The sequence below is a fragment of the Metopolophium dirhodum genome, chromosome 5 (assembly GCF_019925205.1).
Source record: "Metopolophium dirhodum isolate CAU chromosome 5, ASM1992520v1, whole genome shotgun sequence".
NCBI lineage: Eukaryota > Metazoa > Arthropoda > Insecta > Hemiptera > Aphididae > Metopolophium > Metopolophium dirhodum.
The window spans coordinates 31411353-31426207 of record NC_083564.1 but is presented as its reverse complement, the minus strand read 5'-3'; the positions used below and the strand labels follow the sequence as shown (position 1 = coordinate 31426207).

Below are 14855 nucleotides of genomic sequence, written 5' to 3'. Positions count from 1 at the left end.
AGAGTATGATTGTGCCCATAAGAGGTCTTGTTAGTTGGAACTAATTGGGATTGGTTACTGGAAGAATGAGAAGGAATTACGACCATCAAGGCTGTAACTGAAAACAATTTTCAGGGGATCCAACATTTTTTAAATATAAATACTAAACACATCATTTTTGAGCACAACTCATCATTTTTTTCGTATAAAAACTTTTCTCGTTATTTCTGCTATAACAAAAATATAAAATTATTTTTAGTACAATAAACAATATTACCTGCTAAAACTTTTCTACTTTTAAAAAATTTTGGGGGGTGTCCAGACACCTGCACTCCACCAATCAGTTACAGCTTTGACCATGATTAAAGATATAATATCATAATATTATAGATTATACTTCTGTAATTGTGGTTATGCGATATGACTAAAAATACCCAGATAGTCTGGTGTTAACTTGTTTGCTATGTGCCAATAGCATCTGAAGGAAAATCCAATTGTCTTAAATGTTTACCCATTACAGTATAATCATTAATTCTATATTATAATTTTTCTTTAATTCTTATTAAGTTTTAATTCAATTGTATTAAAAACAACAAACAAATTTTATAATTTATAACAATACAATAAGCTATTGACTGTCCTTAGACTAAAAAAAATTAAATGGTAATAAAAATGGGTTTTTAATAAAAAATTTAGATAGGGTTGGTAGGTACCTCTATTGTAAGAAGTCTGCACGTTGTTCCCACATGGGATGTCTCCGTTTTACTACACCATAAGTAAATAACATAAATCATAATATTATATTTCTATAAATAATTTTTTGTTGTCCAAAAACCTTGAAAATGTAATACAGGTTTTTCATAAATTGTTATAATAGCAGTTCACAAATATTAAAGATATATAAGCAACATTTTTTTTTTCAAGCATTTAAAGTTAAAATTTTGATAATATTTATCAGTCGCCAAATTATTTTGTAGTTAAAAATGTATAAAAAAGTTAAATTTTTACATACTGTAACCAAAATATCTAAAAATATATAAACAGTTTTTTTTTATAGATATTTTAAGTTGCGATTTAAAAATATTATTTGTGAGTACTTTTAAAGTATATTACTATATTTTATACGAGGTATGTTCAATAAATACCGGTAAAGCCGGTAGGTACTAATACTAAAATAAATTGTTTAATAGCAATAATAGCATAAAATATACTTAGTACTATTGGCTGACAGTCTGTCTTAGCACAGAATCATTTTTCAAATACAAAAATTTTATCTTGTTGAATTCAAATTTAGCTTATCCATTACAGTGATCTACTCGACACTGGCGGTATAGCCAGAGCATACCCACTTGTCTACATTTCTTGTTTAAGATAAAATGTGGGTTATTTGATCATTATACAGTAATTAGCATTCAATGCAAAAAGATTAGATTTTTTATAAATATATTTATAAAAATAAAATGGTATATGCCATATTTCTATTATTTATAATAATAATTTAATATGACGTAACCAATGTAAACCATTTAAATAACCAAAAATATATCCTTTTTTTGTGAGATGAAAAAAAATGTTTTTGTGACCTTCATTTCAGTTAGGTACTTGTAGGGGTTGAAAGATAAGCTTTAAACACCATTGTAACGTAGTCGGGAGACCTTGTTACGATATTAGTTATCCAGAGGTTTTCTATTCCTTATGGATAAGCTGGAGGTTAGAGCACTGTGTATGAGGTATTTTATCAATAATAAGACAAGTTTGGTTTATAGATCTATAGTAATTATTATATTAAAAATAATACTTTACTAAACATGTAGATGGCTACTAATAAGTGTATAGGTAATAGGTATATAGGTGAGTTCGCTCCTGTTGATGGTTATTGTCAAACTAACTGCCGTGTGTCATTTTAATAATAAGTAATAATGTCTATGGGTCAAAAAGTGTTCAGTGTGTATATTTTGTATTGGTCAATTCTATAGTGTGTGTTTAGTGTATAATATATATATAAGGTGTAATGAATGTTACACCGCCCTAGTCTGAAGGAATCTATGAATATAATTTGTATTGACTTTTACATAACGGTTCAGTAATTTTTGAATTTATAAACTCCATCAACTTCCGATATACCTACCAACATCCATTTTTATCAGTACAGATGTACTACCCGACTTTGTTGATGGTTGTCTCCACTGCAGAATAATTACAATTTCATTAATATGGTGTTTTAATATAATAACATGTAGTCAAGCATGCACACATACATGAACACATAAGTTGACACTGCTTGTTTTAACTATGATCTATGTATTTAATTATTTAAGGTTATATACAATATTTTGTAATTAAGTCAATAAGAAAAATACAAAAACGTTACAGTAACTAAGTAAACTATTATACTTTAAAAGAAAACAAAATACACCATACCTACAAAATATAGTTACATATTATACAAAACTAATGAACAATTAATATATAATTAAAAAAAAAATGTATTAATGACACAATATTACTTATTTAGTGACAATTTAATAAATATTAAATACCTATGATGAATATAAAATAAAATAAGAAAATATAATATATACTATAATACAAAACAGGTAATAGATATGCTTTAAAATTACATGTCTAAATGTTAATGTGATTTAATTATTCTACCAATTCTACTGATACTGGTTTCTTTGAAACAAAATGAATACTAGCAGAATCTATCTTAACATTAATAAGTACATTTTGCCACACTCTTTGTTCAATAAGTTGACAATTGTCAACACATTCATACAAATCATCTTTCAAAATCTCAGCTTCAACATTTTCTCTAATTATACATCTATCTATTATTTGGTTTACATACTGGTAGGTAGAGTAAATTTCTACTGAAAACCAAGTTGCAGATTTACTTACTAAATCCTTACCAAGTATAACATTTAAAAAATTATTATTTACTATAGTGATTGTAATTTCATTATTATTATTGCTGTTGTTAATTATTATTATTAATTTGTTATTGTTATTAATGAATTTGGATTGAGGGGGTGTGTTATATAATATGTGTTGCATAACAATCCAAGTTCATAAATTGTAGGTTAGGTTTTTAGTGTGTGTATGACACTCACTCTTTAAAATCATGTAAACGTGCAACTGTCTCCCTATTAAATAAACTGAAAGTTAGTTAGTTTAAATTGTTTTCTTATGTCTTATTGGTATTAAAACAAAACTTACAACAGTGTAGAGAAACAGAAGAGGAAATGGACGAAATATATAACAATATACCGATAGTAGTACCTCTAGTTCTTACAGTACCTCTGAAACCAGAGGAAATCAATGAAACAAACATGCTCTCTAAAGTACCATCTTGATTTAATTTGCTAAAAAGATAAGATACTTTATGTTGAAATTGAAGCACTCCTTCTGGTAGAAATTTAGTGCACAAGATAAAAAAAAAATTAAAATAAAAAATAAACACAATTGTAAAAGCACTAGCCGCTTTGAATTAGTCTACTTCGATAATAAAATAATAATATCCAAGTCGAGGTGGTTGGGAGTTTTACTTATACCAAACAAAAACTTTCTAACAACAGCGTAGATAACCAGAAGAGGAAATGGAAAATAATATACCGATAGTAGTACCTCTAGTTCTTACAGTACCTCTGGAACCAGAGGAAATCAATGAAACAAACATGCTCTCTAAAGTACCATCTTGATTTAATTTGCTAAAAAGATAAGATACCATATGTTGGAATCGAAGCACTCCTTCTGGTAGAAATTTAGTGCACAAGATAAAAAAAAAATTAAAATAAAAAATAAACACAATTGTAAAAGCACTAGCCGCTTTGAATTAGTCTACTTCGATAATAAAATAATAATATCCAAGTCGAGGTGGTTGGGAGTTTTACTTATACCAAACAAAAACTTTCTAACAACAGCGTAGATAACCAGAAGAGGAAATGGAAAATAATATACCGATAGTAGTACCTCTAGTTCTTACAGTACCTCTGGAACCAGAGGAAATCAATGAAACAAACATGCTCTCTAAAGTACCATCTTGATTTAATTTGCTAAAAAGATAAGATACCATATGTTGGAATCGAAGCACTCCTTCTGGTAGAAATTTAGTGCACAAGATAAAAAAAAAATAAAAATAAAAAATAAACACAATTGTAAAAGCACTAGCCGCTTTGAATTAGTCTACTTCAATAATAAAATAATAATATCCAAGTCGAGGTGGTTGGGAGTTTTACTTATACCAAACAAAAACTTTCTAACAACAGCGTAGATAACCAGAAGAGGAAATGGAAAATAATATACCGATAGTAGTACCTCTAGTTCTTACAGTACCTCTGGAACCAGAGGAAATCAATGAAACAAACATGCTCTCTAAAGTACCATCTTGATTTAATTTGCTAAAAAGATAAGATACCATATGTTGGAATCGAAGCACTCCTTCTGGTAGAAATTTAGTGCACAAGATAAAAAAAAAATAAAAATAAAAAATAAACACAATTGTAAAAGCACTAGCCGCTTTGAATTAGTCTACTTCAATAATAAAATAATAATATCCAAGTCGAGGTGGTTGGGAGTTTTACTTATACCAAACAAAAACTTTCTAACAACAGCGTAGATAACCAGAAGAGGAAATGGAAAATAATATACCGATAGTAGTACCTCTAGTTCTTATAGTACCTCTGGAACCAGAGGAAATCAATGAAACAAACATGCTCTCACTGAGACCGTCCAAATGCTTGTTTGGATCCAAGAGTATAGAGTTTTTGGGGTTTGTGGTCGGAGAAGGAAAAATCAGTCCAGGCAAGGGCAAGAGTAAGGCGATTGAAGAGTTTCCTACTCTGAAGGATGTCCATGTGATCCGAAGATTCTTAGGACTCACGGGATTCTTACGGCGGTTTGTCAGGAACTATGCCACGCTAACTGAACCCCTGACCAGATTGACCAAGAAGGGAATCGAGTTCAAGAAACTGCTTTCAGAGTTGAAGAATATATATGTGAACACACTAATCTTTTGTATGTTTAATCCCAAAGCAACAGTGACAGTTTATGAATTAGTCTACTTCAATAATAAAATAATAATACAGTGAAACCTGACTTAACGGACACCTCTCTTAACGGACAAAATTACCAGGTCCCGGCAAAAAGATAGACATTCTAATGTATTTCGACCTGTCTATAACGGACTCCTTATATTACGGACACGGACACTAATATTTAATCTAACAATTTCATAACGGACAAAAATACATACATACATACTACGAAACAGCGTCAATGAGGAACGCAATTAGGTCATTCAGTGAAAACACGGAATACGACCAATTACGTCATTATCGCCGATTACGATAACGCTAATTGCCTATTGAATTTATAAAGTCCAAGATATCCAGATATAAATTGCAATACGTATAAAATATGATAACCATGGGTATCAAACGTTTTTAATCAGTTTCTATCGTTCGCAGTCAGAGTTGTACATCTTTTCTTTAGCAATGGCACCTCCCGTGCCGCGTAAAGCTTTAAATTTAAAACAAAAGGTGCACATTATTCGTTTAAAACACTCTAGCGGAGGTTGGTCTATTCGTTAACTTGCTGACAAATTTGGCTCTTAAAGAATAAAGAAGATATTTTACGTCGATACAACGAAAATTCCACAAACGAAAAATCTCGTTGATTCCAGAGGAACGGGCCAGGTGAATTGATTGATAAAATTGTTTTAGAGTGGTTTAACCATGTAAGAAATAAAAATGTGTCTGTGTCTGGACCAATCATTCAAGCAAAAACTTTAGAAGTTGCCCGTGAAATCAAGTATGACGATTTCAAAGCTTCCAATGGCTGGTTAGAGAGCTCTTGAACAACTTATTCGTCTGAAAGAATTTTATTTAAATAAAGGCGATGAAAAAGGATTTTCATATGTGAGCGAATTAATTATCCATCACGAGTTGGAAATTACCAAATCAAAGTTCAAAAAACAAACATCAATAGAATCATTTTGTAATAAATAATTAAAATTAGATTCATAATGTACAATGTATGTGTATAATACATATATGTATAATATTAATAAAGATTATACCTAATATGTACATTGTACATATTATAAAATATATAACAATATATAAAACAATACAAATGTACGTAAAAATTTTAATTTTTAAAACATTGAAACCTGTCTATAACGGACAATTATTTTGGTCCCGTGACTGTCCGTTATATACAGGTTTCACTGTACCCAAATCAATGTGGTTGGGAGTTTTACTTATACCAAACAAAAACTTTCTAACAACAGCGTAGAGAACCAATGGAGGAAATGGATAAAATAGATGATTTTACACACAGAAAACTCCACTCACATTGATACAACCAACCATAGAGCGAATGAGTTGAAGAGCAATATAATGTTCTTACAACAGTGTAGAGAAACAGAAGAGGAAATGGACGAAATATATAACAATATACCGATACTAGTACCTCTAGTTCTTACAGTACCTCTGAAACCAGAGGAAATCAATGAAACAAACATGCTCCCTAAAGTACCATCTTGATTTAATTTGCTAAAAAGATAAGATACTTTATGTTGAAATCGAAGCACTCCTTCTGGTAGAAATTTAGTGCACAAGATAAAAAAAAATAAAATAAAAAATAAACACAATTGTAAAACCACTAGGCTGCTTTGAATTAGTCTACTTCGATAATAAAATAATAATAACCAAGTAAGGTGGTTGGGAGTTTTACTTACACCAAACAAAAACTTTCTAACAACAGCGTAGAGAACCAGTGGAGGAAATGGAAAAAATAGATGATTTACCAACAGAAATGTTGATACAACCAACCTCAGAGCGAATGAGTTGAAGAGCAATAGAATGTTTTTACAACAGCGTAGAGAACCAGAAGAGGAAATGGAAAATAATATACCGATAGTAGTACCTCTAGTTCTTATAGTACCTCTGGAACCAAAGGAAATCAATGAAACAAACATGCTCTCACTGAGACCGTCCAAATGCTTGTTTGGATCCAAGAGTATAGAGTTTTTGGGGTTTGTGGTCGGAGAAGGAAAAATCAGTCCAGGCAAGGGCAAGAGTAAGGCGATTGAAGAGTTTCCTACTCTGAAGGATGTCCATGTGATCCGAAGATTCTTAGGACTCACGGGATTCTTACGACGGTTTGTCAGGAGCTATGCCACTCTAACTGAACCCCTGACCAGATTGACCAAGAAGGGAATCGAGTTCAAGTGGACTACACCTCAAGAAACTGCTTTCAGAGAATAGAAGAAAATTTTTGTGAACACACTAATTTTTGGAATGTTTAATCACAAAGCGACAGTGACAGTTTATGAATTAGTCTACTTCAATAATTAAATAATAATACCCAAGTCGAGGTGGTTGGGAGTTTAAATTATACCAAACAAAAACTTTCTAACAGTGTAGAGAACCAATGGAGGAAATTGATAAAATAGATGATTTACCAACAGAAATCTCCTCTCACATTGATACAACCAACCTCAGAGCGAATGAGTTGAAGAGCAATAGAATGTTCTTACAACAGCGTAGATAACCAGAAGAGGAAATGGAAAATAATATACCTATAGTAGTACCTGTAGAACCAGAGGAAATCAATGAAACAAACGTGCTCTTTAAAGTACATAACCTAACCTATGAATATAAATTATTATTATTGTAGTGATCGTTGTTTGAATTGTAAAAATGTAAAAAAAGGTTTAGATTGTTTCTTATATATTTTCAAACTTACAATAATAAGTGAATAATATGACATAAATGCATAATATAGTAAAATACAAAAATTTGTTTCATATTTTCATAGTTTTTTTTTCTGTCTACCGGATGATAACTATATTGAATAACTGATTAAAGAAACCAGCAGGGTTTGAATTAGTTGAATGTGGATTGCCAAATATATGTATCCGCCATAAGAAACTGTTGCTTGGAGAAGTTTTTTCTAGTAAAGTAATAACAAATCCTTATGACCAATTTAAAATTGAAGTTTATTTTGTAGTATTGGATCAAGTCAATTACAAGCAGATTTAAAGGTGCTTGAGGTATATTGTCCAACTTTTCATTATTAACTTTTGATTCATTAAAAACAACTATGGAGGGGAAAGAAGTTTCTGGTGATCTTAAGAATTGGATTCCTAACTTAAGTCCCCAAGAAGAGGAAATGGAAAATAATATACATATAGTAGTACCTCTAGTTCTTACAGTACCTCTGGAACCAGAGGAAATCAATGAAACAAACATGCTCTTTAAAGTACCATCTTGATCCAATTTGCTAAAAAGATAAAGTACTTTTTGTTGAAATCAAAACACTCCTTCTGGTAGAAATTTTGTACACAGTAACAAAAAAAAAAAATAAAATAAAAAATAAACACTTGTAAATCCACTAGCTTCCTCGCTCTGCTCAGAATCTAAAAAAATACCAAGGAGATAATATTTCATTGGACTGGCTTAGATCTTTGATTGATATATATGGCTCTTAAATATGAGCAACTTAACTTGTGAACAGAATCAATCAATTTCTAAAATGGGCCTCCAGGAATAATCCAGATAGTTTAATAAATTACATAGTTATTAGTTAGGAATAGATATGACTACAAATAATAAAGACATTATTATGTCTATGCATCCAAAGATCCTAAGCTCTAATTGAATAATAATTATTCATTGCCCCCTTCTGTTTAAAATTAAATGAAAATGTTATTTAACAAAAAAAAATTTTTAAATAATAGGACAATCTATTGTAAAATAATATTCTTTCTTAATATATAGGTAATGAATAATGATAACTAATAATAATAATGATGTTATTGTTCACCAATGTTATCATACTGAGCACTTGTTTTTATTACCTACTTACTGAATCTCCTTCTTCTTTTCGTCTACGGGCTTTGAGATTAAGCTGACAAATAATTTTCATATTCTGCACGGTATTTACTTCACTGTATCAATGTTATGAGAATTTACTAGTTGAAATGGTCGTGGTGACAACTTGCAGTTGGATAGTTCTGTTTACAATTTTGTTATAACGGAAGCATGTACTATACCGACATGTAAACATCCTGTGTTTGGTGTTAATGTTTATGACATTTTGAAGGTTTAGTTGTTGTTATACTGTTATCCCATCCAACAAGTCTCCAATGTACAAGTTTTGCTTTGATCTTTTCCACATGATTGGTTACCATTTTGATACTTCTGCAGTCTGATATTGTTATTTTTGATGTGTGTGATGTAGTTACTTACATAAATATCGTATTTAAACCTTTATCTATGAGAACTTCATATAATTTATATACATGATTTCCTTTAAAGCTTTATAAGATAAATCTAAATACTTTTCCATGTTAAAATGAATGGACATCTTATTTCAATATTTAATTTTTTTTTATTATTATCAAATTTGTATCATACATGTATCACATGATATTTATATTCAATAAAATAGGACAATCAGCGTTTTGTTTGGTTTTACATGGGGTGCAAAAATATTTTTCATCTTATATTATTTTTGCTTTTTTAAATATTTTTTAACACTTATTTGATATTCTTGGTCTTCAATGTTTAAGTCTTGTTCCCAAAATATCGGTATCGTTTTTCATATATGTCATCCTTGGGATTCAATGTTTATTAAGTATCTTGATTAATGTTGCAATCTGTTGCAATCTTAAATATCTAACATGCCAGCTGAAACAATAAAATAACAATGAATATAATATAAAATGGGTATTTCTTCGATCATCAATAAATATTAAAAAAAACTTATTGAAATATAAGTAAATTAATAAAACTATTATAGATTCTGAGTAGGTGTGACTTTAGAGACTTTCGTTTTGAAAATCCGTGGAAACACTGGAAACCTATGCATTTTTTGCAAACTTAACTTAGATAATTTTCTTAAATATATTTTAGTGATTTAAAAGTTTTAATTGCTACAAAGTTCTATGATTGACGGTGATTTAATAGTTTAAAAATTTTGATTGCATACCAGTGAAAAAGCATAACATAATGTGCACAGTTCGCGTGAATTCACACAAGTAATAATAATTTAGTAATAAGTATTACAAAAAATCATCATTTAAAAAAAATTTTAATAATTCAAGTTTTCAACAAACACTTAAAATGAAATTTAAAATGTTCTTACATAAAATTGAATTGATTAAAAAATTATAATTTACAGAATAATGACTTTATTTAATTTTATCTTGAATTTATTTTTAATAGAAAATATTCTTTCTCATACTACCTACTCCATTACCAATTTATTTACAATCTTCATCAATTGATTTCATTCAAGCAATCACTATGTTGGAAAACTGAATCACGGAAATAAAAACCAAGAAAAAATAAACCAAAAGAAAAAAATCCATGCAAATAAAAACCAAATTTTTATATTTTGCTATATTATTGTCATATTTCTTAGACATATGTTTTAATTTTCTAATTAAAAATTTGGATCAATAACCCAACTGCCCAGGTGTTCTATCTGTTGAATACTATCGTCAGTGGCGTATATAGGGGGTGGGCCTAGTGGGCTGCAGCACCCCCCCCCCAACCGAAATTACAGTCTTTTTAAATAGAACAACAATATATTTTATTAGATACTATTATAAGTTATAATAACAAATACAAATATATTTATAGAAACTGTTAAATATATAGTAGATAGTAGCCTCTAAGTAATAGATCACTTGCTAGTTTCTATTTACTATAGCCCACCCCAAAAATTATTTCTATAAACGCCACTGACTATCTTAACCTAATTTGTGCATTTTGAATAATTTTAACATAAACATTTTCAGTTTCAAATTATTAGTTTCTTAATATATTGTTACAATGATAATTGAAAAATATTAAAAATCCGTATTCATAATATATTTTATAAGCATTTAAAGTTTAAATGTTGACAAAACACGTTAACATCACAAAAACGTGCATATTATTTTGAGTTAGAAATTCATAAATCTTTTTAATTTTAAAACTAAGATTTAAAAAGCGGGTAAGTGGATGTCGCTCTGATGTACAGTAGGTTACAAGTGGGTCACTGTAATGGATGGTGTTAAATTTGAATTCAATGATATAATATCATTATATAAGAAAACTGAATCTAAGCAAAAACGGTCAGTCAGCCTATGATATTAGTATATTACTAAATATATTTGATGATATTATTGTGAATAAAGTAATTTATATATTGACCTATTTACGTGGAACCTTGTTTTAAATTTTCAATCCTTAGCTACAAAAGTTGAACATTTAATACATTTTTAACTACAAAATAATTATATTGATACATTTTGTCAAAATTCAAACTTTATTATATGCTTTTAAAAATAAATTGTGCCTATGTATTTTTAATATTTTTCAATTGCTATTGTAACAATATATCAGGAGCCTTGCATTAAATTTTCACGCTTTTTTACACAATAAATAGAAAAAAATACTAAAAAAATTTAAAACTAACAATGTCCGTTAACAGCTAAAAAATATTCTTCATGACCAATTTAAAATTGAAGTTTATTTTGTAGTATTGGATCAAGTCAATTACAAGCAGATTTAAAGGTGCTTGAGGTATATTGTCTAACGTTTCATTATTAACTTTTGATTCATTAAAAGCAACTATGGAGGGGAAAGAAGTTTCTGGTGATCTTAAGAATTGGATTCCTAACTTAAGTCCCCACCTAAGTCTTCATAATTTGAAATTGGAATATTCTATATTTGCAAGTAGTTTGATTAAATTATATAATGGTATAAATTTATCCAGTATTCACTCAAATAATGAACCAATTATTGAAAGTGAAAATTAAATTAGCCCTGATTCTGATTATTCAGATAAAATAGATAATGAAGAAGAAATTAGAAAAAACTGTCTGCAACAGACATAAATAAAATGCTTTGTTCTTATAATTTGGTTGTGGTATTCCCAAACCTTTTTTTAGTATATAAATATTTATGCACTATTCCTACAACATCTTCTGTTTAAAACACTCTTTGAATGAAAACTAAAGCTATACAATTGGGAAAACAATTTTGTATACTTCTTATTACAATGTTCTTCTTTCGAAGAACCCTTTAATATATAAAAAAATATACAAACCCATAAACTCGACTTCTATCACGAAGATCTTAACTCTTCAGCACTTAAGAATTTTGAAAGCATTTTAGGCTTTAGCGATATCATGGCTTTAGTGGTATTATAAATCGCTGTTATCATGAGACCATGGGAGAATGATGTTTGGCTATTTTTTTTTTTGGAAGTACTGATAAGATCAATCACATAGTTGAAGATAACAATTCTTATCATAAAAAAGATAAACATATTTTTAATGGAGGTAGAATTAAATTATATTTAATACCTACCCTCGTAGATATCTTTATGTGCATGACAAAATAACGTAATAATTTAAAGATATAATAATTTCGTCATGTTAATATGTTAAAACAAAAACTAAAATTGTTTCATTTCACCTCGTACTTCCAAGTCACCTCGATTGATGGTAAATGATATTTTATTAAAACGTTTACTATTTTCTTTATAGTATAAATTATATCATACTGCAGTACACCTAATTGTGATAAATTAAAAATTGAATTGTTATATTCGACTTCGTACCAAAATGTCATGGCAAAATTTATATTTTTAAGTTTCTAAATGTTTAATTTTTATAAGGTATGCTTAAATCATTGCACATTTAGTTTAAAACAACATTTATATAAAAAGTATTATGGTAGGTACATTTTATTTTGTAAAGAAACAAAAATTTCTACCTGATAAATTGTGTTTATTTTACCCAATTTGTATGTTTTACACATTGCATTTATTGTTACAAAGAATAAGGATGCAGCTGATGAGCATGTGTTTTTTCTACATGAAAACGGACTTCCAATAGACAATTATTATCACCCTTCAAATCAATTTTTTAATATTTATCATATTAATTATTTTTGAATTTGAATTTAATTTTAAAAAAATGCTCTTATTTTTTTGTTAATGTACATTTAAATTGGGCTTGTCCCGTATTATATTCAATAAACAAATATATAAATAATAAACTATAATTTAACATGGGCCTAGAGTCTATGATGTTTACTATTATTTATCATTATTCTAATCTATTGTCTGTAATTAATATGTATATACATATTTTTGCTATCTAATTACTGAATAAGTTTGTTAGTGAGTATACTATTCATTTTAGATTCTGACAAAATATACAAATTATTTTGAGATTAAAAAATAATAAAATGTACATTTTGGTACCTAGCTAAAGATTAAAAAGGTGGGTAAGTGGATGTCGCTCTGCTGTACAGTAGGTTACGAGTGGGCCACTGTAATGGATGGTGTTAAATTTTAATTCAATGATATAATATCATTGTATAAGAAAAACGATTCTGAGCGAAAACGGTCAGTCGTGATATTACCAAGTATATTTGATGATATTATTGTGAATAAAGTAATTTATACAGGGTGATTCATAAAGCGTAAAACACTCATTATCTCAAAAAGTAATAATATTTTTTAAAATATTTTTTTACATAGTTTCAAGTTGTTAAAAAACTATGTTTTTATTAAAAATTATATTTTTAAACATAATTTAATACATCAATTACACTGACTCTCTATACATCTAATGTACAACATAGCGCCAAGATGTAGAGTTTAGTGTATATGGCCTGACATTATTGTTAGTAAAAGGCACTAAAAGCTACTTGTAGTAAAAACTACATTCAATATTTCTTACTATAAAATTATTTTTATTTTTATATAGCTTAAATAAATTTCAAAGTTTTATTTTTAAATATGTTTTAAAGTCTAAACTTAAAATATTAAAATTATATTGTAATTTAATGTATAAGCTTATATTGCCTTTTTTTACATTTTTTATAGTATAATTGTTATTATGTCATTTTACTAAATATATAAAAAAAATGTATCTCCTAATAGCCACTACGCAATAGTTATCATTAATATTAAAAAAGGTGGGTAAGTGGATGTCGCTCTGCTGTACAGTAGGTTACAAGTGAGTCATTGTAATGGATGGTGTTAAATTTGAATTCAATGATATAATACCATTGTATAAGAAAAACGATTCTGAGCGAAAACGGTCAGTCAGCCTATGATATTACCAAGTATATAATATTATTGTAAAGAAAGTAATTTATATATAACCTATTTACGTGGAGCCTTGTTTTAAATGTTCAATCCTTAGCCATAAAAGTTAAACATTTTATAAATTGTTAACTACAAAATAATTAATAAATTATAAATTTCTATTATTTACGTATTATTACACATATTTACGTGGAGCCTTGTTTTAAACTTTGTTTCCATCCTTACTAGATTGTATGGATAGGACATTATATTTTAATTTTTTTGATTTTTCAGTTTCATATATCCCCGAATAATATTTTTAAATTACAACAAAAACAAAAATCGTTAATATTGATTTTTATATGTAATTTCGTCCAAATTTGAATTTAAAATGTCTGTAAAAAATAACTGTGTTAATGTATATTTTAGATTTTTTGGTTACAGTATGAACTATTTATGAGAATCTTTGTTTTAAATTTTCAATCCTTAGTTATAAAAACTGAACATTTTATAATTTTTTAATTACAGTAATTGACAATTTTCGAGTTTTTGATAAATTTTGTTAAAATTCGAACTTCGAATGCTTATAAAAAAATTATGTGCCTATATATTTTTAATATTTTACAATTGCTATTGTAACAATATATCAAGAGCCTTGCATTAAATTTTCACGCTTTTTTACCCAACCAATAAAATTTTATTGATATTTATAAAAAAAAAAATTAAAAAAATTGAAAACTGACAATGTCCGTAAACAGCTCAAAAAGAGTCAA

The 14855-nt window shown here is 28.2% G+C and overlaps 1 long non-coding RNA gene across 1 annotated transcript; it reads right to left on the bottom strand.

The window, feature by feature from the left end:
- Positions 1–2182: 2182 nt before the first annotated feature.
- On the bottom strand, positions 2183–12213 carry LOC132945188 (uncharacterized). Its single transcript, XR_009664519.1, has 2 exons — positions 12088–12213; positions 2183–9677 (listed from the first exon to the last, which is right to left on the bottom strand). It is a non-coding gene; the product is annotated as an uncharacterized LOC132945188 (long non-coding RNA).
- Between the last annotated feature and the right edge of the window lie 2642 nt (positions 12214–14855).